The 26,026-nt window shown below is 44.8% G+C and overlaps 1 long non-coding RNA gene across 1 annotated transcript in view; it reads right to left on the reverse strand.

The window, feature by feature from the left end:
* LOC126175698 (uncharacterized) overlaps positions 1-26,026 on the reverse strand; it is a 408,285-nt gene that overhangs the window by 185,006 nt on the left and 197,253 nt on the right. The window contains exon 2 of the long non-coding RNA XR_007535604.1: positions 16,659-16,905. This is a non-coding gene — a long non-coding RNA (uncharacterized LOC126175698). The remainder of the gene's footprint in view (positions 1-16,658; positions 16,906-26,026) is intronic.

Here is a 26,026-nt window from a genome sequence, read left to right on the forward strand (position 1 = left end):
GTTCTGCCTAGTGCCAGTGATGGCCGTGTGTTGGTTAGAAGGCGGCAGTTAAGGACCAGCAACCGACCTGTCTGCATGCTAGACGCTGCACCTACACCTGGAGTTACGGTGTGGGGTGCGATTTCGTATGACAGAAGGAGCACTCTCGTGGTTATCCCAAGCCCCCTGACTGCAAATCTGTTCGTCAGTCTGGTGATTTGACTTGTTTTGCCGCTATTCATGAACAGCGTTCCAGATGGTATTTTCCAACTGGATAACGCTCACCCATGTATCGCTGTTGTAACCCAACATGCTCTGCAGAGTGTTGACATGTTGTCTTGAGCTGCTCGATCACCAGATCTGTCTCCAGTCGAGCGTACTGGGGACATAGTCGGAGAACAACTCCGACGGCATCTACAAACAGCACTAACCGTCCCTGTATTGACCAACCAAGCACAACAGACGCGGAACTCCATCCCACAAACCGACATCCGGCACGTGTACAACATAATGCATTCAACGTTCTGGCGGTTACACCAGCTGTTAATGTACCAGTATTTCACATTTGTAATAGCTTATCTCACGCTTAGGTTAACCTGCGATCTTGCGATGTTGATTACTTAAATACGTTAGCTAGGCTCTAAATTAATTATTTTTTGGTGTTGCGATTTTTGGCCCGTCGGCACACACTTAAGTAGTTGGCAGTGTAGTTGGTTTGAACATGTCTAGACAGTTTTTCAACCAAATACTTGTCCAGTCCAAAAGTTTGGTGCGTCACAACTTCAAGGCCATTGTCTAAAGGACGATAAACCCTAATTTTCTTTCCTTCCTAGCAAACTTTTATGCCTTGCCGTACTTGCGAGTACAGTGAAGAAGACGTTTAATGTATGACACATTAAGGAAATACCTTCAGCTAAGTGTTTTCACCTATTGTACAGCCTTCTAGCTCTCACCAGGTAGATACATTTCTCCCTGGGAATGCTCGAATGTGTTTCATATACCGTCAGTCACGCCATACAGACTGCACGAAGGCTGCACAATATTCGCGGAATGTCGTACGGAAGTTGGGGACAAGACGACACATTGTGATCCACACCCTCTGGGCGACAGCGATAAAAATGTATAATTAATTAAAGTGAAGCACTTGAGGCTCAATATTAATTTAGACACTACTGTATTTAAAGGTTGGGCAAAACTGTACGTGAGTTTTATGTGCGATAGGAGGGCGAATGAGACATAACTGTATAGAGAGTTCTAGGTACAGAGGCACAGTTCCCCAATTTCAGCGGATAATTAACTAGCTACATTTAAAAGCTGACAATAGCCGAGACAGCGACTTCCATTAAGACTAATAAAACTAAGCTTCTGTACGAACTTGAACGATTTCACGTGCAGGGATACACGTGCAAGATGACGTTAGCCATTAGGCGACGCCAGTGAAGTGAAACTTATCTACATCTTCATCTACGTGATTAGTTTGCAATTCACACTTAAGTGCTGGCAGAAAGTTCAAGGAAACACCTTTCACACTATTTCTCCAGCATTTCGCTCTCAAACAGCGCGCGATAAAAACGAACGCTTAAATCGCTAGGTGCGAGCTCAGGCTTATTACGATGATCATATCCCCGTAAGTAGGTGGGCGTTAGTAAAATATTTTCATATTCTGAGGAGAAAGTAGGAGCTAGAAATTTCGTGAAAAGGTCTAGCAGCATCGACAAACTTTTTTTAATGACTTCCAGGCCAGATCATATATCATATCAGTGACATTATCTCCCCTATTTCGCAACTGCAAAAACTAGCTGTCCGTCTTTGAACTCTTTGGACGTCCACAGTCAGTCGTGTCTGGTGAGTATCCCACAATCCACGGCAACACTCTAGCAGAGGGTGGACAAGCGTAATGTACGCAGTTTTTTTAGTCGATTTGTTCCATCATCTAAGTGATCTGACAATAAAACTCAAACTTTGATTCGCCTTCCACATAACATTATCTATGTGATATTTCCAATTTAAAGCGTTCGTAGTTGTTAACCCTAGGTACTTAATACCATGGGAGTTATTCCTTGATTTCGTAACACATATCCTATCATCAAGTTCCTTCTTCGTGTAACTGTTTTCCATGTGTTCCTTACCTCGCCAGTTTGGCTGGCCATACAAAGTAGTGTCTCTTTGGTTTGTCGTCCGTTTTCCTTCAGAGAAGAGCTTTTACATCGTACCCAAGGTGAGTAGTGGCCTACAACTTCTGGAGAGCTTTGAAGAATTCGATACACACCTGCACCATGTGTAAAATCAGCCTCCGAGTCAGATGAACCATTATTACAGCTGCCATGCTGTAGCAGGATTAGTGAGCACTAGATGTTTACGGAAGGCTGGAGGTTTTAGACGTGCAAACTGTTTAAGCGTCTTGTCATTCGGTAGTAGCAACGACCCAATTAATAAATATTACCATAATGGTTCGAAAGCTCGAAAGTATGACAACAACTGAAGTGCTGAGTCATTCATGATGCCGCTCAGGTAAACCTAATTTCTCGTGCTTACCGAGCAGTAATTGCCGCTACAAAGCTGAACGGTTTAAGCATGCTTTTCTGCTCATTACTGTTATATCACATTAATTGAACTTCTTGTATTTGTAATTGAGGACTTTATTCAATGTATCGGTTTATTTTAGTCCATTTAGGGGTCTTACTCATATTGCTTTGTAATCTCGTCACCTGTCGTTAATTTCTATTACTACCTTGATCACAATCATCAAGAGATACTACACCAATAATAAGTATAAACCATCGCGAGGAAATAATAAATAGGTTGCAAACTACAAGATTTAGGTTTCCGTACTGATTAGAGACATTTTGAAACTCCTAGAAGAACTTAGTACAGCCACGTTTGCACTTAGAACCATTGCAAATCTTGTGGAGAAACAAATCAATAAGTTGACGTATTTTGCATAATTTCATTCAATATTATCAAATGGGATACTGTTATGGTACAACTCATATATTTAGGGAAGAAAGTCTTCAATGCTCACTGATCTGTTGTAAGAAAAATATGTGATGCTCGCCCACGATTATCCTGTAGACATCTGTTTAAGGAGTCAAGCATTTTGACTTCTGTTTCTATGTACATTCAATCTCCCACAAAGTTTATTCTAAATAATCCACTGCAGTTCAAAGCGAACAATTATGTACATAATTACAATACCAGAAGAAATAATGACATTCATTACTCCACATTAAGTTTGTCTATAGCACCAAATGCGATGCACAATGTAGCTACCAAAATTCTTGATAACTTTCCCAGTGATATAAAATGTCCTACAGACAGAAAATTAAATTTAAAAAAAACTGAAAAAGTTTCACCTTGACAATTTCTTCTATTGCGCACAAGAATTTCTGGTACTGTAACGTGTAAAAACAGGTGCATGGGAATTAGTAAGTCACATCTGTGTATTCAAAATAAATAAGAAAACATTGGGCAGTATGTAACCATACTTAAAATGAAATTTGTTATTTCAATTTAGAATAACTCGTTCCACATCATTGCGATTTATCGTGCAAATTATCAGTGGATCATGAAACTAGCAAACTAAACAGACGAGACCATAATCAAAGTGATTAAATAGAGTCCAAGGGCAATTACGCTTTTTTAAGAGGAGGATGATGCTTAGGTCACAAAACAAGAAGCAGTAAGGCAAGCGCCTATTTTAGTATCGGGTAGAGACCCATTACCTCGTAGTTACCATACAAATCAAACAATATTATCAATGTCTTTTCTGTCAGAAGTGTAACTGTTTGTAAAATGATTACCTCATCCAGATTATTTTTACTTTGCAATGTTTAAAAGAACCACTTATTATACGGTACCAACTCGGTAAATTAGTAAATGGGGACTGTCGCATAAGTCGCAATGGCGTAAAAACTATCGAGACGTCTTTCTCGATTGACGTCATGTGACGACCTGTGTATAATGCTTTATTCGTGCTGTACTGTACAGCAGGTCCCTGTTTTATTCACACCGGTGCGAAAGTCGTGCCGTATCTTCAGCTCATCTGCTTTTCCAGGAGAGGAGGCTCCATCCAGCCCGTCCACGCGGCCACGTAGCGACCACCTGTGGCTTACCACGCAAGCGACCCGTGGGAGGGCTTGCCACGCCTTTGGACAAGCGACGCGCTCCGCCTGTTCGCACCGGAAGCCCCAACTCTCAAGTAATTCGTCCAGCCAGTTCTAATTAGTATCCTACTGTGTTTCAAGCTACTACAGTGTTTGTCCATGGGCTGAAAATTACAGTGTGTTCTGAAGCTACTCTTTCACTCTAACACAGGAGGTACAGGACACCAAAACTAATATACACAGGGGTCCAAAAAATGCATCCACTGTTTAAAAGTCCGTAACTTGCAAACTAATTGACGGAGTTGCCTCATTTTTGGTGAAAGTGTAGCTTAAAGTCCAACTTAAAGATATCCCTGTATGTGTTCGAAATGGTCACCATTAACATCCACACACAAACGATGCCGCCGAACTGCAGCACGAACTACTGACTGCAATGTGTTCAATTGGATATTTGGGCAGGAATGTTCGATGGATTCTCGAAGTTCATCCAATGTGCGTGGCTTTTCTCGATAAACGACGTCCTTTAGTGTTCCCCACAGGTAAAAGTCCAGAGGAGCTAGGTCTGGGGAACTTGGTGGATACTCCACAGCACCTCTACGGCCTATCCATCTTCCTGGTAGATTTTCGTCGAGATACGCCCTAACACGATTTTGGTAGTGGGCTGGGGCACCTTCTTGTTGAAAGTAAACTCTTCCGTCCCCATAGAAGTCTCGGATGGGAGGTAAAATGCAAGTCAGAAGCTTCTGAAGGTACACCTCATCGGTAACTGTGCCGTCAAAGAAGAATGGCCCAATCAAGCAACGGTAAGACAACCCACACCACACATTTACTCCTGGCAAATTCACGGCTTTGTATACATGGACGCTCAGATTTCCGGCGGCTCAGTAGACGCAATTGTGGCGATTTACTGTACCACTGAGTTTGAACTGTACCTCAGCAGACCACACAATCAACTCTGCAAACTCTTCATCGTTGTGCAGCATGTTAGTAAACCACTCCATTCTACGATCCGGATCGTCCTCGTTCACTGCGTGTAACAGTCGAGGGATGTAGCACTTCCACCTTGCCGTCTTAAAAAATTTACCGAACACTTGAGCGACTCACTCCAGTTTCACGGGCACACTGTCTCACACATTTCTGTGGTGAGCGAGTGAATTGTTGTAACACACGACGGGAGTTAGCTGGACTTGTTACTGTTACAGGTCATCCAGATCGTTGTTTGTGTACATCTTTAACACAGCCTTCGGTTTCAAATTTGTCTCGAATGCGACGAATCGTTAAACGTGTCGGTGGCTGTTTGATACTCATTTCGCCATTGCCGTTGAACCTCATTAATGTTTTCGTACTTAAAATGCCACTTCAGAACTGACTACCTTTCATCGAATGTAAGCCATGCACCAGCCATGTTTACTCGAGTAACTAGATGCAATTAAGAACAAACCACTGACTATCTGGCGACTGTCATCTGACAAAACAAAACAACGAAATACAACGCTTGTGTGGCGATTGCCGGAACTACAGACTAATACACTACCAAAGATGAGACAACTCCGTCAATTAGTTTGCCAGTTATGGACTTTTAAACAGTGGATACATTGTTTTGGACCCCTCTGTACGAACGTGTGGTCTCTGAAGTCTACTTGTAACATTAGGCAACATTTCGCTAGTCGTGATGACGTAAACTGTTCTGACGGTGTTGTCACTGACTGGGAATGTGTACTGATATTCAAAGCTGCTCTGTGTGCGGATGGCTGGCTCTGCTCTGAGGTGTGCTTGGAAATACGCAGATTCATTTGACAACAACAGTGAACATGGAGCGGTTTACTTGTGGTGAAATGGCTGACATGCACCGGTATACGGGTCTGTGAATGGAAACTGAAGAGCTGCAGTGAGGGAGTATCGACAGCGTTTTGACAGTCGACGGGTTCCACAGCACCAAACATTCGGACATCTGCATAATCTGCTACGTGAAGCAGGCACTTCCTGTGCAAGTATGCATGGTACAGGTCGGAAACGAACAGTGCGAACTGGAAGACGAGATTCTGCCGCATGTTGAATACACTCCATCTACAAGTAACCGACGTACTGCACACATCCTTGGCGTCAGACATAGCCTTGTATGAAATGTGTTACATGACGAACAGCTTCAGCGTGTGGCAAGACTGGTAGAATTTCTCCAACGCGTGCATTTCGCACAGTCGTTTATTACAACAGACTTCCCTGCATCATTTGTTCCCGCCCGTGGTCCCGTACATCGACGAGGCTATGTTTACTAGTGAAGGCTGTTTCAGTATCCGCAATTCGCATGGTTGTGTTCCTGTGAATCCAAGAGGTACTCGGCCTCGTGATCATCAGCAGCAATTCAGTTTTAATGTGTAGACCGACATTCTCTGTGATAGGTTGACTGAACCACGCATTCTTCCATTCCGCCTCAATGGACGGAGATTTCACAGCTTCGTGGAATATCTGTTGCCAGAGCTGTTGAAGGATGTACCTCCGAATGTTAGATATAGGATGTACCTCCAACACGATGGGACGCCAGCGCATTTCAGCATTGCTGTGAGGAATTATTTGACAACCGCTTTCTGGAAACTATGGATCGGCCATGGTGGTCTGGACACCATTATGGAAACAGAAGAAGATATCGTAGCTACAATTGCCGCCGCCACTGGTACCGTTGGAAACATGCCAGGAATCTTCGAACGGACACGATGATGTAGTGCGTGCACGCAGGCCGATGGTGAATGCCATTACTGTAATTAGCATGCTAAACTACCTTCAGTGCAAATCATTCCTAGCATCAGAAACTGCCGTCAGGGAACATGTTTAACATATCTAAATATATTTATTTTGATGTTCTCTACCTCCTGCACTAATTTGAACGAAGAGAATTGGAACACCCTGTATAGTACCGTTTATCCATGATTTGGGTATGATTTTTACGCTTATTTTGTGTCTAAATATCTTTTTTGTTGTCACAGTCTTCTCCTACCAAAAGAGAGCAAAGTCTTTTGCGCTGATTGCGAATTATGTCAGCGCATCCTCTATGTGGTGACACTACATCCTCTTAGTATTGTATTGTTCCATAAAAAACGCACTATTTTTTCCTCCCCCCCCCCCCACCACAGGTTATCACTCTCTCTTTCTCTCTCTCTCTCTCTCTCTCTCTCTCTTTCCCACACACACACTCTCACACACACACACATACTCATTCACACACACACACACACACACACACACACACACACACACACACAAACACAAACACGAGAGACTACAAAGAAAAAAATGTATATTCACAATCGGCAACAGCCGGCCGCTGTGGCCGAGCGGTTCTAGGCACTTCAGTCCGGAACAGCGCTGCTGCTAAGGTCGTAGGTTCGACTCCTGCCTCGGGCATGGATGTGTGTGATGTCCTTAGGTTCGTTAGGTTTAAGTAGTCCTAAGTCTAGGGGAATGATGACCTCAGATGTTAAGTCCCACAGTGCTTAGAGTAATTTGAACCATTTGAATCGGCAACAATCAGAGTATATACAGGAAACAAACGAACAATGATAAAACACTGTGCTGAGCGCGCAACACGTAAAACTGCTGTAGTATTTCTCTAGCGAAGTCTAGCAAAAGGAAGGTGAAGTGGAAAAAACACACGTATGCAGTGGAAGAAAAAGTAACTTCAAAAAATGGCGAAAAACTGCCAAAAGTAAACGTACAACCAAGTTTCTTTCGACCTCAATCCCTTCTAACAACCAAGAGAAAAGCAAAGGTGTGCAGAATATGTAAATCAGAGACAAAAACATCAAAAGTAATTTATTTGCCAGTTTTATAAGGTTTTTAATCCGCGAGGTAAGGTTCCAAAATACGAGCCCTCTTTTTATTATCACTTGTAAATTCATCAAGTTGCTATAAGAAAAACAACTGAAAGTGTCATTATACACCCAAGTATGCTTTCTATATGTGCCAGGGTCAACTTTTGTAATAACTTCATGAAGAATGTAAAAAATAATGATAATACAAAAAAGTGGCATTGATTTATTTATGAGAAAGGTGATTCAAATATGGCCCGTATCTATAAAAGGCACACGAAACTTAGACAGTTGGTAATCAAATCGCAAAACACATAAGAACTTACAAAAATAAGTTAATTCTAGAAAACTAACGAGTATTAAAATTAAAGTATCAAACGAGGAGTGCAAATAAACGCAGTTTTACGTGCGATTCGTCCACCGCATTTTTCACGGCTCCACAAAAAGCACTGTACACACCGAATCCATTTTTGTCCTTGGTTGTACTGCGAATATAGTTTGTAGCACGCTGGGCATTTCATATCTTCACCGCCGTCATTTTCGTCACTGACATCTACTTAATCAGAATTTGAATCTAAATCTTCATCAGCAACAGAATCTTCAGAGGATTCAAAGGAAGAAACTTTTCTTTCCCCCTTCGGTTTATTCAACCTGTCTTCTTTCTCGCAGCTGATTCCTCCTTGTCTTGCTTCCTTTGATGTGCCTCCACAGTAATATTTTTGTGAGGTGAGCTTGTGGTAAGGGTAGCTGAACCTCGACGGGTGGCAGTGCTTGGTTGATGGCAGCCACAGATCGAATTGCTTTAAGTTTTTGTGTGACCAACCTTTTGGCAAGAGTTCTTTGGGACGACGGCCGTTTACTGTCGTGAGAAAATAAAACGCCTACAGCCGTCCTTGTAATTTTATTTATTTTGTTGCAACCAGTTTCGGCGCTTCATACGCCATCCTCACGCGGAACAGGTTGATACGATCGCTATATATATCACATCAGTGGGCAGCATAACTGGATACGTAGACAACCTGAAAACTTATGTATCAACACTATAACCACCAACTCCATAACCTTACGTGACATGATCCGATTATCAACTTCTGGAGCAGGGTCTGGTTCCATAAAATGTAAGTCGAAGATATTTTCATCAATGGGGGAAATTCCTGCCATTGACAGCCATTGACATATTTGCAGCTCTTATGTAAGCACGCCCAGTCAGAGCAGCTGTTTGGTAATGGGTAACAACTCTGTTTTCGTGAGCATCCAACCATTTTCAAATTCTAGGGCATAGTATGATTTCAATGGCAACATAAAAGAAACTTCCAATGGTTGCATTTTATCAGTGCAGTGCGGCGGGAGGCAAACTATGGAAACATCATTATCTCGGCCAAGCAGAATAACGTCGATGCTACGAGTGTGCGTGATGTGGCCATCTAAAATCAGGAGTACTGGATCGTCTTTGGATCGATTGACAATGTTGATGAAGTGCTGGAACCATTTCGTGAACAAGTCCAGCTGTATACATCCAGAAGAATGAGTTGCCCCGATTGTACCTGGAGGAGTTCCGTCTAGTAGTTCAGCTCTGAAGTTCTTGCGTGGGAAGCTCACCAGTACCCTCTGAAGAAGTTTACAGTAATAGCGCATGATTGCGCCATTTGTTGGAGAGTTTATATAGGGTGGCCATATTTAGATAAGGAGCGTTATTCGGTTACCTTACCTGAAAGACCAAAACGTAGGTATATATTATGTCTCTATATTTCCAGCACAACCACAGAAAATGCTTTATCAATAAAAGCGAAACTCTCCTGGTAAAAATATTCTTTAACTGCCACGTGTTCAACAGGCAAAAAAAGAAAAAAAAGCTGACCATAACAGCTGCTGCGTAAGATTGCCACAAAAACAAATATTCGTATATCACTGTGCTCTATGTGTATGGGTAGTAATGATTTAACTGTTCATGTTTCTGTTTTGAGAAGGAAAGAGCCATAACAATGGAATAAACGTTGGCGACTTTATTATACCACAGTAACATTATCCATAGACAAAATTATAAGTGAAAATTCTGATGATGACGATGATACCTTGCTAAGTGGTCTCGGACTGTCCATTTTCATGTTGACGAGGACACTCCTAATTAATTGGTCTCGTGCTGCTTCCCGAAGATATTTAATGATGAGACCAATTGCTTCCCTACTTCCTTCAATTCATCTCGTTCTCGGCCGTTCTATCTCCTTTTGTTCATCGACAGCTTCAAATGTGCATCCTTCCACCAATGGTTTTTATAATGAAAATGGAGAGAGTATAGGTCCGTATCTCCTTTTTTGTCTAGACCTTTCAAAATCATTTTCAGCCAGCTCTTGCGACTCTTGTTCGTCTGGCTACTGGGTCTACATATGCTGCAAACAGAGGGTACTGAGTCCTAGCACTGATCTCACAAGTATCTATAATGCTTGTCTGAAACTTATTTACTTCTCCTCGACGTGGAAAACCGCGGAACGTATTTCTCCTGAGGAAAAAAAATGGTTCAAATGGCTCTGAGCACTATGGGACTCAACTGCTGTGGTCATAAGTCCCCTAGAACTTAGAACTACTTAAACCTAACTAACCTAAGGACATCACACACATCCATGCCCGAGGCAGGATTCGAACCTGCGACCGTAGCGGTCGTGCGGTTCCAGACTGTAGCGCCTTTAACCGCTCGGCCACTCCGGCCGGCTTCTCCTGAGGAAAACTATCAGCCTATCTCCCTGCTTACAGGCCGTAACAAAATCCCGGAACTAACAGACCTCATCACCCAACCCGTAAATTCCTCTCAGACAGAACATCTTGATGTCGAAGCTGTTTGGTTTCAGCGTAGAGAATTCTATAGTTCAGCAATCCTGCTCTTGGATGAGATTATCTGATTGACGAGGGCAAAGAAAGAAAAAGCAGCAGGGGTGTTGCTGGGTACAGAAAAAATATTTGACCGAAGGCTGGTTTTATTTACAAACTAGATCAACCTGGGGGCCCAGAGCACATGATCTGCAGAGTATACTTCTTTCTCACGACGTGTCACTTCTTCGCTGGTGTCATAATAACGAGACTCAAGAACGGAAACGTTCGTCTTACAATTTTGTGTAAACGACTGACGATCGAAAGTAGTAAGGCATCACACATAAGAAAACGTTTTGTATCATCTCGGTTCCGTGAGTTCTGAAACCTGTACAGAAAATTGGGATAGAGCTCAACATAAACATCATTTCCGCCCTTTTTATTGCTCACGAAGACCACACAATGCATGTTGTATCACCATAAAGCAAGACCTTCAAAGGTGGTGGTCCAGATTGCTGTACGCACCGGTACCTCTAATGCCCAGTAGCACGTCCTCTTGCATTGATGCTTGGCTGTGTCCGTCGTGGCATACTATCCATAAGTTCGTCAAGGCACAGTTGGTCCAGATTGTCCCACTCCTAAGCGACGATTTGGCGTAGATCCCTCAGAGAGGTTGGTGGGTCAAGTCGTCTATAAATAGCCCTTTTCAATCCATCCCATGCCTGTTCGATGGTGTTCTTGTCTGAAGAACTTGCTGGCCACCCTAGTCGAGCGATGTCGTTATGCTGAAGGAAGTCATTCACAAGGTGTGCACGATGGGGACGCGTATCGTTAACCATGAAGAAGAATACCTCGCAAATATGCTGCCGATATGGTTGCACTATCGGTCGAAGGATGGCATTCACGTATTGTACAGCCATTACGACGCCTTCCATGATCACCAGCGGCGTACGTCTGCCCCACATAATGCCACCCCAAAACAGCAAGGAACCTGCACCTTGCTGCACTCGCTTGGCATGTGTCTAAGGCGTTCAGCCTGACCAGGTCGCCTTCAAACACGTCTCCGACGTTTGTCTGGTTGAAGGTATACGCGATGCTCATCGGTGAAAAGAACGTGATGCCAATCCTGAGCGGTCGATTTGGCGTGTTGTTGGGCCTATATGTACCGCGCTGCATGGTGTCGTGGTTGCAAAGATGGACCTCGCCATGGACGTCGGGAGTGAAGCTGTCCATCATGCAGCCTCTTGCGCACAGTTTGAGTCGTAACACGACGTCCTATGGCTACACGAAAAGCATTATTCAACGTGGTGGCGTTGCTGTCAGGGCCCCTCAGAGCCATAATCCGTTGTTAGCGGTCATCCACTGCAGTATTAGCCCTTGGGCGGCCTGAGCGAGGCATGTCATCGACAGTTCCTGTCTCTGTGTATCTCCTCCAGTTTCGAACAACATCGCTTTGGTTCACTCCGAGACGCCTGGCGACCGTCCTCGTTGAGAGGCCTTCCTGACACAAAGTAACAATGCGGACGCGATCGAACCGCGGTATTGACCATCTAGACACGAAACTTCACGAAGTTTGGAAGGTAGGAGACGTACTGGCAGATGTAAATCTGTGAGTACCGGGCGTGAGTCGTGCTTCGGTAGCTCAGTTGGTAGAGCACTTGCCCGCGAAAGGCACAGGTCCCGAGTTCGAGTCTCGGTCGGGCACACAGTTTTAATCTGCCAGGAAGTTTTATATCAGCGCACACTCCGCTGCAGAGTGAAAATCTCATTCTGGCATCTAGACACGGTTGAACTACAGACATTTTGAGCCGTGTACCTCCTTCCTGGTGGAATGACTGGAAATGATCGGTTGTCGGACCCTCTCCATCTAATGGACGCTGCTCATGCATGGTTGTTTCCATCTTTGGGCGGGTTTCGTGACATCTCTGAACAGTCAAAAGGGACTGTGTCTGTGATACAATGTCCACAGTCAACGTCTATCTTCAGGAGTTCTCGGAAGCAGAGTGATACAAAACTTTTTTTGATGTGTGTATATGGATGATGTCATTCCAACTTAAGTCGTCCTGCTGTAGTCAGGAAACAAGTGATTCTGACCACGCAGCTAAGAATGGATCTAGAAAGAGCCTCTTTATCACCGTGCAATGACTTTGCTGAGGAGCTGCCGCCGTGTCAGCTAATGCGACTGCAACTGATGGCGCTGCGGGCTACAGCGAGGCCAGATGTTATTTCGCCCAGCTCGGCATCTCCCTCGCATTACCGCTATCTGCCGTCAATCTTAGCCGTAAAGCGACCTGCCGTGCCATAAAACAACCCGCCTAACGATTATCTGCTGCCTAACTGCGCTTCGTGAGAATCGAAAGCCTAATGTACGTTTTATACATTCATTACAGCCACAAAGCTGTTTGTTGGTGGCGCTGTTAACATCACAATATGCACGGTGAAGGTGCAGAGAACGAAAGAAAGTAGGAAAGAGAAATATTTTATTTGTCACAATCAGTCTTGCTCGAAAAGTAATGCCTCCTGTTTTACTGTCTACGAACACGAAATTGCAACTCGAGTGTCATCAAGTAGCTCAAGAGTCTAAACTTTTCCAGCACGAGCTTTCATAGCGATTGCTATCAGAATAAAGAAGGATCGATAAAATGGACTGTGGCACTTAAGCGAATATGACGTCCCATATCGACTTCCCATTCGACCCAAATTCTCTGTCATGTGCAAGTGGCACCCCCATCCGCTAGTTCCACTGCCCATAGCATTCATTACGTTCCAAAGGCGTTCAGAAGACACTGTGCATTTCCACTGAAAGTACCTAGAGCCGTCCTCGCTCATACATATACGAGGGTTATTCGGAAATTAAGGAACGATCGGTCGCGAAATGGAAACCATAGTGAAAATCCGATGACGTTTTGCTCAGGTGTGTTGGGCAGTGTCTCTAGTATGCCCGACGATCGCGTTATGTCGTTTCTTTTAGTTCTGAGCACACAGGGAGCGCATAAAGGTACCTAGAACAATAGTGTCTCCCGCGAAGTACGAGGGCCTGTAGCTATGCAGCCAGCATTACATAACTGTCACGCGGTTTCTTCTTCAAGACAATTCTCAGTCGCATTCTGCAGGGGCAATGAAGATGCTCCTGCATCGTTTTCAATTGGAAATGTTTGATTAGCCACAACACAGCCCGTAATTGCCTCCCTCTGAGTTTAATCTCTGCTCACATGAACCGCTGGCTATGAAGACAACATTTTGGCAGAGACAACGAGCTGTAGGCCAGCGTACAGAATTGACGGAAAGCACTGGCGGGTGCCTTCTATAACTGAGGTATCGGAAAGTTGGTACAACTCTACGACAAACGTCTAAGTCGGATCGGCGACTAGGAAGGTAGCTGGAAGTTGTAGCTAACTATAGCAAATAAAACAGGTTTGATTTTCACTGTGGTTTCCATTTCGCGACCTATCGTTTCTTACTGTCCGGATAGCCTTCGTATATTGATTGTGGTGTCTGTTCTCACAGACATGTCCGATAGAGCAGACATCGCATACCAATATCAATGCGACAGAGAATGTTCCAGGGAGTCTATTACTTGTTCTCGGATGACAGGAGCAGTTGCGAAGGGGTTACAGTGTGCTTGGTGCACAACACAACACGGGGTGGCTCCCTTGTAATGGTCAGACGTGGTCCACCCTAAGCTTCACGATGATACGCCTGCCCTGACGTTCCCACGCAGTCCACCATCACGCCACTGTCACATCAGTTCCTCCACGCATCCCTATAGTGCACGGCATCACCGCATCGTTAACAGTGATCATTCAGCATGTGACGCTGATCACGCCCTTTAAATACCCTATCAGGCATGGTAACGACACTAAAGACGAGCAACACTAATCCATTCTCGTGGCTGGAGGTGTAATGATTCATATACCAGTCAATGGTGCGTATCTACATGTAGATCACCATCATACTCTGCAAGCCACCTAACGGTGTGTGGCGGAGGGTACTCCTGGTACCACTAACTGATCTCCCCCTGCTCTGTTCATTCGCGAATGACGCCTGGGGATAATGATTGTCGGTAAACCTTTTTTCTAGCTCTAATTTCCCGAATATTCTTTTCGTGGTCATTAAATGAGATGTACATGGGAAGAGTAATATTTTGTCCCACTCTTCCTGGAAAATTCTCTTTCGAAATTTCAGCACCAAACCTCTCTAGTGCACAACGCTCCTCTTATAACGACTGCCATTGGAGTTTGCTGAACATCTCTGTAACGCTCTCGCGCTGACTAAACGATTCCGTGACGAAACGTCCCACTCTTAATTGGGTCTTGTCTACCTCTTCTGTTAGTGCAACCCGATAAAGATTCCATATTGATGAACAATACTCTAGAATAGGACGAACAAGCGCCTTATAAGCGACTTCCATCGTGGATGAGTAACAATTCCGTAGGATTCTCCCTACGAATCTCAGTCTGGGTTCTGCTTTTCTTACTATGAGGGCTATTCGGAAAGGAAGGTCCAATGGGGTGCGAAATAGAAGCCATAGTGAAATCCGATGAAGCTTTGCACAGATGCAGTGCCTCTAGTATGCCCGTCGATCGCGTCATGTTCTGAGCCCACAGTGACCACGTAAAGATGCTTAGAACAATAGTATCCACCGCCAAGTACGTGGGCCTGGAGTCAGATTTCGCCTGATGTCATGCAGCTCACAAAACATGGCTGTCATGCGTTTCCTCCAGCATGACAATTCTCGGCCGCACTCTGAAGCGACAATGAAGATGCTGCTGCAGCGTTTTCGATGGGAAGTGTTTGATCAACTACAATAGGTCTCTTTATAGGCTCTCCCAGAGTTTCATCTCTTCTCACATGAACCACTGGCTATGAAGACAATGTTCTGGCACAGACAACGAGCTGTACACCAGCGTACAGAATTGGCAGCAAGCACAGGATGCTGACTTCTATGACGAGGGTATTGGAAAATTGGTACAACGCTACGACATATGTCAAAATCGGAGAGGCAACTATGTAGAGAAGTAGTTGCAAAGTGTAGCTAACTGTTGCAAATAAAACATTTTTGATTTTCACGGTGGTTTCTATTTTGCGACCTATCCGACCTTTCTTTCCGAATAGGCCTCGAATTTGTTGTATATGGTCATTTCACTTAAGATCTCGTAGATTTTTTACGCTAGATACTGTTTCCAGCAAATTGTCATCAGTAGTGTAGCTGTACACTACTGGTTTTCACTTCTATGTACTCACAATACGTTACATTTATTTAGGTTCAGTGTCAACTGCCAGAGCCTGCACCATCAGCGGTGCTCTACAGGTCATTCTGCAAATACGTATTGTCTTCTGGCGTAGACAACTACGTCACCTGCGAAAAGAGTTACAGAGCATACGACTCTTTCTGCTACATCGTTTATATACATCGTAAACAATAACGGTCCTACACAACCTTCCTTGGGTAACTGCGCTAATTACTTTTACAACTGTCGATTTTATTCCGTCAAGAGCGATTCGTCGAGTTCTATCTGCCAGAAAATCTTAAATCCAGTACAAACCTGGTCCGATACTCCATAAGCTTGTAACAGCAGTGCTGGATGGTGTCAAACGCCTTCTTGAAGGAACACGGCATCAGCCTACGGCTCTATGGATCTCATGGAGAAACAGAGAGAGCTGACTTTCGCAGAGTCTCTGTTTGTAGAATCCATGCTGATTTTTACTTATACGAAATAGTATTGACATCCAAGCATGTCCAATGTGTTTGGGAACTACCTCCGTCAGGCAGAGTAGTTCCAGAACCTAGGTTGGGAGCATGATTTTTTGACGATTTCCTTGATTGTCTGATGGACAGTCCTGGAAACCATTCCCCGATTTTCCCCATTGGGAACCACACAGCGCCAGAGCTAGAACGCTGGAATTTGGCTGGGAAGAGCCGAGATCTGTCGTGCACGAAAAGTGGTATAAGTACAGAGTGGGTACTCACTGTGCTGCGCCGGCTGGCTACATGGTGGGCGGTCGCGACTGCGGCGGAGACTCGGGCGACGGCGGCACGGTGAAGGGCAGCGGCGGCCCCATGTGCAGCGGCGGCGGGAAGACGGCGGGCGGCGTGTGCGCCGGGTACATGGCCGTGTGCGGCAGGTACGGGCCCGCCGACAGGTAGTACGACGACGGGTGGTGCAGGTACATGCGCGCCGCCTCGCGGATCGCCATCGAGCGCAGCTCCTCCTGCGCTGTGGGCACGCGGCAGTCAGGGCGCGCTACTCGCGAGTGGCTGAGGCGAGCGTACCTACCGTGGCTCGAGTCCACCTGCTGTCTGGCCGGAACGTGACTTTTGTACTCGAATGTGTGGCGTACCAGAATAGATGTCAGCTGCTCCTTCGTCTGTGCATGTTTTAAGGGCAGCTCTGTACCAAAGTAGCTGTGCAACCGCACCTGTTACGGGTGGTAAAACCTTACGAGTCATCAGGGAGCGACGTACTCCTCTTCAGACTTCTACAGTACTCTACGTTGCGATCCCTCTGCTGATGTCTTCTTTGGGACTCGACTGATGTCCTTTGAAGGCTGAACACTGTCTAAAGACTGTCCTGCGTTTACTTGCGAAAGGCTATTTCACAATGATTTTGCAGAGAAGGGAGTACTGAATAAAAATTTTCAGTCTGTTATTGGTGGGTCGTAACTGGGTAAATATTGGAAGCAGGTACTGAAAGAGAGGGGGAAACCAAAATATATTGTTTTTGTATCAACCAAGGTTATTTCCTGTGGTTGTCTATCTTCCTCTCTCGCCGCGGATAGCTGTTGACTTTCGTGGTAGCAGATACAACTGAGATCACTGGAGGTAAATTTGCTCGAGATATATGCGTCTCCATCGAACTATGCGTGCAGTCGAGTTAATTTAAAACCGAAAAAAAAAATATCCGTACACAGTTACGCAATGCGGAACCTATCACAAGGAGTTACGAAAGTGGGACAGCCCATTATACACTAAGGAGCCAAAGAAATTGGTACACATGCACAATATCGTGTAAGGCCCCCGCGAGCACGCGGAAGTGCCTCAACACGACGTGGCATGGACTCGACTAATACCTGAAGTAGTGCTGGAGGGAACTGACACCATGACTCTTGCAGCGCTGTCCATACATCCGTAACAGTACGACGGGATGGAAATCTCTTCTGAACAGCACGCTGCTAGGCATCCCAGATATGCTCAGTAATGTTCATGTCTAGGGAGTTTGATGGCCAGCGGAAGTGTTTAAATTCAGAAGAGAGCTTCTGGAGCTACTCTGTAGCAATTCTGAAGGTGAGGGGTTTCGCATTGTCCTCCTGGAATTGCCCAAGTCCGTCGGAATGCACAATGGACATGAATGGATGCAGCTGATCACACGGGATGCTTACGTACGAGTCACCTGTCAGAGTCGTATTTAGACGTGTCAGAGCTCCCATATCACTCCTACTGCACACATCCCACGTCATTACAGAGCCTCCACCAGCTTGAACAGCCCCGGCTAGCATGCAGGGTTCATGGATTAATGAAGTTGTCTCCATATGCATACACGTCCGTCCGCATGATACAATTCGAAACGAGACTCGTCCGATCAGGCAACATGTTTCCAGTCACCAACAGGCCATTGTCGTTGTTGACGGGCCCAGGCGAGGCGAAAAGCTTTGAGTCGTGTAGTCATCAAAGGCTCACGACTGGGCCTTCGGCTCCGGAAGCCCATATCGATGATGTTTCGCTTAATGGTTCGCACGCTGACACTTGTTGATGGCCCAGCAATAAAATCTGAAGCAATTTCCTGAAGGGTTGCGGTTCCGTCACGTTGCACGATTCTCGTCGATAGTCTTTGGTCCCGTTCTTGCAGGATCTTTTTTCTGCCGCAACGATGTTGGAGGTGTGATGTTTTACCGGATTCCTGATATCCACGGTACAGTCGTGAAATGGTCGCACGGGAAAATCTCCACTTCGTCGCTAGCTATGAGATTCTGTGTCCCATCGCTCGTGCGCCGATTATAGCACCACGTTCAAACTCACTTAAATCATGATAACCTGCCATTGTAGCAGCAGTAACCGATCTAACAACTGCACCAGACATTTGTTGTCTTACATAGGTGTTGCCGACCGCAGCGCCGTATTCTGCCTGTTTACATATCTCCGTGATTAAATACGCACGTCTATACCACTTTCTTTGGCGCTTCTGTGTAAATGGAGGCGGCGAGCATTAGGGAGAAGTAGCAATAGCAGACTGCGTGGGTCAAGAGAGCTTCGAACGTGGGATAGTCACTGGATGTCAAATGGTTCAAATGGTTCAAATGGCTCTGAGCACTATGGGACTTAACATCTATGGTCATCAGTCCCCTAGAACTTAGAACTACTTAAACCTAACTAACCTAAGGACATCACACTGGATGTCACCTGAGTAACAATCACATAGAGGCACTTCAACGATTCCAAACCTATCAAAGTCCACAGTTTGACGGTGGAATGAATACTTGAAGTATCTAACATAGGTAAACGAAGCCTTATGTCTGGCGTACAGAGACCGTGGAGCACTGCGCAGGCTGGTTGCAAAACATTGCATGAAATCAGTGGAAATAATTACTGGTGAGCTCTAAAGTGCTACCAACAGTCTAGGTAGCACAGTCACTGTGCGTAGGAACTTAGAAAGAATAAGGTACAATGCTTGAGCAGCTCCTTATAAGTCACACATATCTGTAGTAAGTGCGAAACGACGCTTGAAGCACTGTTAGGAGCGACGCCACCCAGTGGGTGACTGCAATGAGCGATTTGGAGCTATGAATCACGCTATACACTGCGGCAATCCGATGGAAGGGTTTGGGTTCGCGAGTTTCTGCAGAACGTTACCTGCCATCTTGTGTAGGGCCAACAGTGACCTACGGAGGACATGGTGTTACGGAATAGAGGTTAGGGTGTGGTCCCCGTATTGCACTTAAGAAGACGCTAAGTGCGGAAGGATATGAATCCATTTTAGAGCATTGTGCAATGCTTACAACAGAGGAACAATTCTGAGTCGATGATGGTTTGTATCAGCATGACAACACACTCGGTCTTAAACAAAATTCTGCCTGGCAGCCGTTTGTGGACTGGCCTGCCCAGAGTCTCGACCGGTACCGTGTGGTAGATATGTAGGATGAGTGGTGCTATAGCTGGCGCACGAGCGATAGGATACATTATGTTCAAGCTAGCGACAAAGTGGGGACTTTTCCGTACGACCATTTCACGAGTGTACCGTGGATATCAGGAATACGGTAAAACATCACATGTCCAACATCGCTGCGGCAGGAAAAAGATCCTGCAAGAGAGGGACCAACAATGATTAAAGAGAATCGTTCAATGTGACAGAAGTGCAACCCTTCCGGAAATTGCTGCAAATTTCAATGCAGGACCATCAACAAGTGTCAGCGTGCGAACTATTCAACAAAACATCATCGATATGGGCTTTCGGAGCCGAAGGCGCACTCGTGTACCCTTGATGATTGCACGACACAAAGCTTTATGTTTCGCCTGGGACCGTCAACACCGACATTGGACTGTTGACGACCAGAAACATGTTGCCTGGTCGGACGAGTCTCGTTTCAGACTGTATCGAGTGGATGGACGTGTACGGGTATGCAGACAACCTCATGAATCCATGAACCCTGCATGTCAGCGGGGGACTGTTCAAGCTGGTGGAGACTCTGTAATTGTGTGCGGCGTGTGCAGTTGGAATGATATGGGAACTCTGACACGTCTAAATACGACTCTGACAGGTGACTCGTACGTAAGCATCCCGTGTGATCAGCTGCATCCATTCATGTCCACTGTGCATTCCGACAGATTTGGGCAATTCCAGCAGGACAATGCGACACCCCACACGTCCAGAATTGCTACAGATTGGCTCTAGAAACACTATTCTTAGTATAAAACACTTCCGCTGGCCATAAAACTCCCTAGGATTGAACATTATTGAGCATATCTGCGATGCATAGCAGCTTGCTGTTCAGAAGAGATCTCCGTCCCCTCGTACTCTTACGGAATTATGGACGGCGCTGCAGACTCCAGAGTCCAACATCACTATCTTTCCTGGTTTCTGCTCTTGCGGAAGAATCGGTTGTAGTTCGTTTACAGACATTCAAACAGCTCGTTGAAACTGTCTCCAGCATAGTAAAGGCGAAGCGTGGACACACTCCATATTTATGTCCACTAATAGGTTTCCGAACCAACGGCCTTGCCGCGGTTGTATCACCGGTTCCCGTCAGATCACCGATGTTAAGCACCCTCGGGCTGGGCTGGCACTTGTATGGGTGACCATTCGGTCTGTCGAGCGCTGTCGGCAAGTGGGGAGCACTCAGCCCTTGTGAGGCAAACTGAGGAGCTACTTGACTGAGAAGTAGCTGCACCGATCACGAAAACTGACGACGCAGGGAGAGCGGTGTGCTGACCACATGGCCCTCCGTATCCATAACCAGTGACGCCCCTTGGCTGTGAGGATGACACGGCGGTGGGTCGGTACCGTTGGGTCTTTAAATGCCTGTCCGGACGGAGAATAGGTGTACAAACAAGAATTTCATGAACGATGTGAGTGGGTTGTTTCGGGCTCTCATTTGTAGCGTGTAACAGCTGACACATTTAGGGAACATTCGAACGAAAGGCATTAAGTATTGCGGAACTAAAAGCCTGTTTCTGGCTTCGCTATATGGATGACACGTTCGTTGTATGGCCACACACTAGGGAGAAACTACATAAAGTTTACTGTTTTCTGTATGTTGATCCGGAAATCAACTTCAGCGTGGAAATGAAGATTGAAGCCGGCCTCATGTTCTCGGTACTGTTGATCTGCAAAAGAGCTGGCAGTAACGTACGGCGGAGAGTTAATATGAAGCCTACCAACACAAATAGGTATTCAAATGCCACCTCGCACCACTGCCAAGCCGAGAAGTACGACAGTCTTAATACCCTTGTATCCGCGACATCAGTGATAATGAGAGTTTGCCATCAGAACTAGATTTTTTTAGGGAAACTCTTGTAGCCAACGGCTATGTTGAGCTATCCATAAACAAAGCTTTCTAACGAGGAGGTAATAACAATACTTTAAACAAGAGTAACGAGGGACCTCTGTAAGGTTATTTTTTGTCACTATAGTAACCAATTGCATAGGCAGAAACCTTCGGAAAAATGATATACAGATTACTTGTTTTAGTCAACAAAAGGTAAAAGACTTCTTCCGGCCTGCGATGGACGTGCGAAGTAACCCTCACGCTGTGGAGGTACATGAAGCGACGTGTGGTTATGCAATGTATAGGCGAAACTCGAAAGTCAACAGAATTACACACTACCTAACACGAATTCCGCACATGTTAAGGACAAAACGTAAAACCAGTGCTAGCAGAGCGCCAGTGAGAATGTGATCAGGTCATGGATATTAAGTACATACGATTGCTACCCATAGAAAGTAATATTTATAGAAAGGCACTCCTTACACGTTGAAATATCGAAGAACAAGTACAATTTCAATACAGTTGACATCTACACGCTTCCGTCCTTGTGGCTTCTTACTATCATAAAAATAAATAACCAGCCACGGAGAGCGGGAAATATCAGAAAGCAACCTAGGTGGTACAGGAACAGTAATATTTTGGTTTCCCCGTCTTTTTCATATCTGCTTTCACTATTTACCCAATGATGACGGCCAGTCAGCAGCAGCCTAAAGGTTTTTTGCCCTGTACAACCACTTCACCGGAAAAAGCGCTGGAAAATAGCATTTTTAATTGGACGTGTTACTGCCTTTCGACCGTGTTCAGTCATCCATTGACTCCAGTGGAGGGGTTGAAATATAGAACATTGAATAAATCTAAAGAGGATTATGACGCGGGTTAATGAGTCAGAAGATTTTATCGTCAATGATAAAGAGTCACGGGAGCCTGTGTTGTTGGGCTCCCGTAACGTCTGCGAAACTTCATGAACACTAGTGCTTACACTGTCTTTGTTTATCTTCAACTCTTCTGCCCTCATACTAGAAGACAGCCGCCTATCATCCGCAAGCATCTGTCGCACTCGTGTCACTGTAAAATAGAGCGCAAAATGGAGGAACGAGTTAATACGAAATTTTGCTTCCAGATAGGAAAAACGACGACGGAGACTCCTGGCATGTTAATGCAAGAGTACGGTGTTGAAGTAGCGAGTAAAAATGTGAGTGTGTTTGTGAAGCTTAAAAGCTTTCGTGACGGAAAGGAAGGTGGCGGGGATCAGCCGTGTTCGTGTCATCATGCACAATCCCAGATGCTTGTAGATAATCGGCGAATAACCTTGAGAATGAGAGCCGAAGAGTTGAAGACCAATAAGGACAGTGTCCACACTATTGTTCACGAACATTCGCAGGCGTTGCACTTATCCAACAACGCGTGACTACGGTGCTTCGAATGATTCCACAAGAAGCGTTTGCTGACAGTTACCAGCAGCCTTACAGCCGATGACAGGATTGTGTTAATGGTGATAACGTTGAAAGCCGGTAAAGGTATTTTGTTTGTAGCTCTTGTTTCCCGTTGCGTGATACGTTTACGTTGTCGTTTTCTTTTGAAACACGTCGTGGAACAAGGCTTTTCGGTTTCCATGTAAAAATGGCGATCAGTTCAATATATTAGGTTAAAATCGAGTGGTTTAAATATTTCATCAGTATAGTGGTTGATAGCTGCTTCGAAATATATCTCACGGCACCCTAAACATGTGCCCTGGCCGGCCGTTGTGGCCGAGTGGTTCTAGGCGCTTCAGTCTGGAACCGCGTGACCGCTACGGTCGCAGATTCGAATCCTGCCTCGGGCATCGCTGTGTGTGATGTCCTTAGGTTAGTTAGGTTTAAGTAGTTCTAAGTTCTAGGGGACTGATGACCTCAGAAGTTAAGTCCCATAGTGCCCAGAGCCATTTGCTCAGAGCCATGTGCCCTGTTCACAAAATATTTTAAAATAAAAAATTTCTTTCAGTCGCTATTTTCTGTAGATTACCGACATATTTAATAATCTAGCAGAATTCCTGAAAACATAGGAAAGAACGTTGACGACTTACTAGAGGTTATTTCAATCCACTGAAGGATTTAGGTCTTTTGTTGTAACGCTGCCACACCACGAAATGAGGAAGTACTTAGTGTTTCCTTCTAAAAAAGTCCTCAGTTGCTATTTATCTGGGGATAGTGAGGATATTTTCAATAATGGGCAACGACTGATTTTGGAGTGTTTCTGCGTCGTCCAGATTCAACTAGAAACACCGTTTTGGTTTTATTTTCCCAAAATGATGTCAAAATAATAATCTGAAGTGATAACTCGACACAGTAGTGTGAAGTTAGTCTGGCACGATATTGAGTTAGGTGAATTAATTGACAGTGCTAGTAAAATACGAAGAAAACTCAGTCCTTAGAACAGCGACTTAGTACTTGTGCTATTTCATGCCGCTCTCTCTTCATGTTTCCACCAGACTGCATCTTTTCACTCACTGTGATGTAATGAACTATCATAGTTGAAAAGAAACCATCAATGTATCTACGAATAACTAAATGAGTTACAGCAAAATTATAACGTAACAGAAAAACAAGCCATTAATTTAATAGCAATGAGACATATTATTCACTACTAAAGAGGAGGACCCGGCAAGTGCCATCACACGATTTCCCAGAAAATTTGCTCAGTGAAAGAGGGGTGAAAACAAGTGACACGTGTCTCGGCTTATCAGCAGATACTCGACCGTTTCTGAGAAAACGACAGTCAAAGTTTTCGAGGTACTTTATCTGTCTTTTAGTGCAAGTTTAACCGAAGCGGTGGTACAGTGACTAGCTTCACGGCATTAGACGCCTGCGCCCCATGTTCGAAACTCGATTACTGTACTGATTTTCTGTTTTCAATTATCTACCCATGTCGCACAAGATTACTATACGAATGTTTTCCAGTGTATGATGAAACACTGTTGTAGTTATTAGTCTACTAATTGTCTGTCTGCTGAACAAATTTAAAAGCTGTAAATGAACGAGAAAATCATTTTAAAGTGTTTACGATGATATCCCTGTAGTGTATCTTGATTCACAATCAAGTACAAGCGCCAGTTTTCGGAAAAATGATCCGTTATGCATGGTTTGCAGGGAAACTATTGTTAAACGTGAAATCTTCAACAACGTTAACGATATTTCTTTCCCGAGTGAGATTCACACGAAGAAATGTCACTGTAAGAAATTTAACTTCGCGCGATACTCATGATGTTAGCAATTTCTGTTTCGAATGTTTGTACGTTCGGTATCAGGGGACACACCAAATCTTCCTGAAGAATAAACATAATAATAATATGTAAGAATTAATATAAGAATTGATATAAGCTTGAACTGTAAGAATATGTGAATTCAAATGCCTTGGACCTTTGGAGGTGACGGAGTCCCACCTCTAACTGACAAACCAGGGACTCCTAAGATACGACTCGGCAAACAAATGGTAATGAGATGGGGAGCTATTAATATCAATGGGGGCTACTCTGGGATGAAGGTAGAGCTGGCAGAGGCTGCAAGTAAGATGGGGCTGGATGTTTTAGCTGTTAGTGACATTCGGGTAAGGGGTGAGAAAGAAGAGGAAGTGGGAGAATACAAGGTCTACGTGTCAGGAGTCAAAGCAGGAATAGCACAATGGGGTGTAGGGCTTTGGCCGGCCGGTGTGGCCGTGCGGTTAAAGGCGCTTCAGTCTGGAACCGCGTGACCGCTACGGTCGCAGGTTCGAATCCTGCCTCGGGCATGGATGTGTGTGATTTCCTTAGGTTAGTTAGGTTTAAGTAGTTCTAAGTTTTTGGGAATGATGACCACAGATGTTAAGTCCCATAGTGCTCAGAGCACCGAATTGGTATTGTGAGGCCGAAAGTGGAGGAGGTTAGGTCCATATGTAGGAGGATAAGAGTGGAGAAACTTCAGGATAAGGAAATCAGGCACAAGTACATAACAGCGATCTCAGAAAGGTACCAGTTAGTTGAATGTATTCAATTGCAGTCATTGGAAAAGGAATGGACAAGGTACAGGGACACAGTACTAGAAGTGGCTAAAGAATGTCTTGGAACAGTAGTGTATAAAGGTAGGATGAAGCAAACAGCTTGGTGTAATGACACAGTCAAGGCAGCCTGTAAAAGGAAGAAGAAGGCGTATCAAAAATGGCTACATACTAGAACTCAGGTGGACAGAGAAAGTTATGTTGAAGAAAAAAACAAAGCCAAACAGATAATTGCAGCATCCAAGAAGATATCTTGGGAAGACTTTGGAAACAGGTTGGTGACGTTGGGTCAAGCTGCTGGAAAACCATTCTGGAGTGTAATTAGCAGTCTTCGAAAGGGAAGTAAGAAGG

The sequence above is a fragment of the Schistocerca cancellata genome, chromosome 1 (assembly GCF_023864275.1).
Source record: "Schistocerca cancellata isolate TAMUIC-IGC-003103 chromosome 1, iqSchCanc2.1, whole genome shotgun sequence".
In the NCBI taxonomy this organism is placed as follows: Eukaryota; Metazoa; Arthropoda; class Insecta; order Orthoptera; family Acrididae; genus Schistocerca; species Schistocerca cancellata.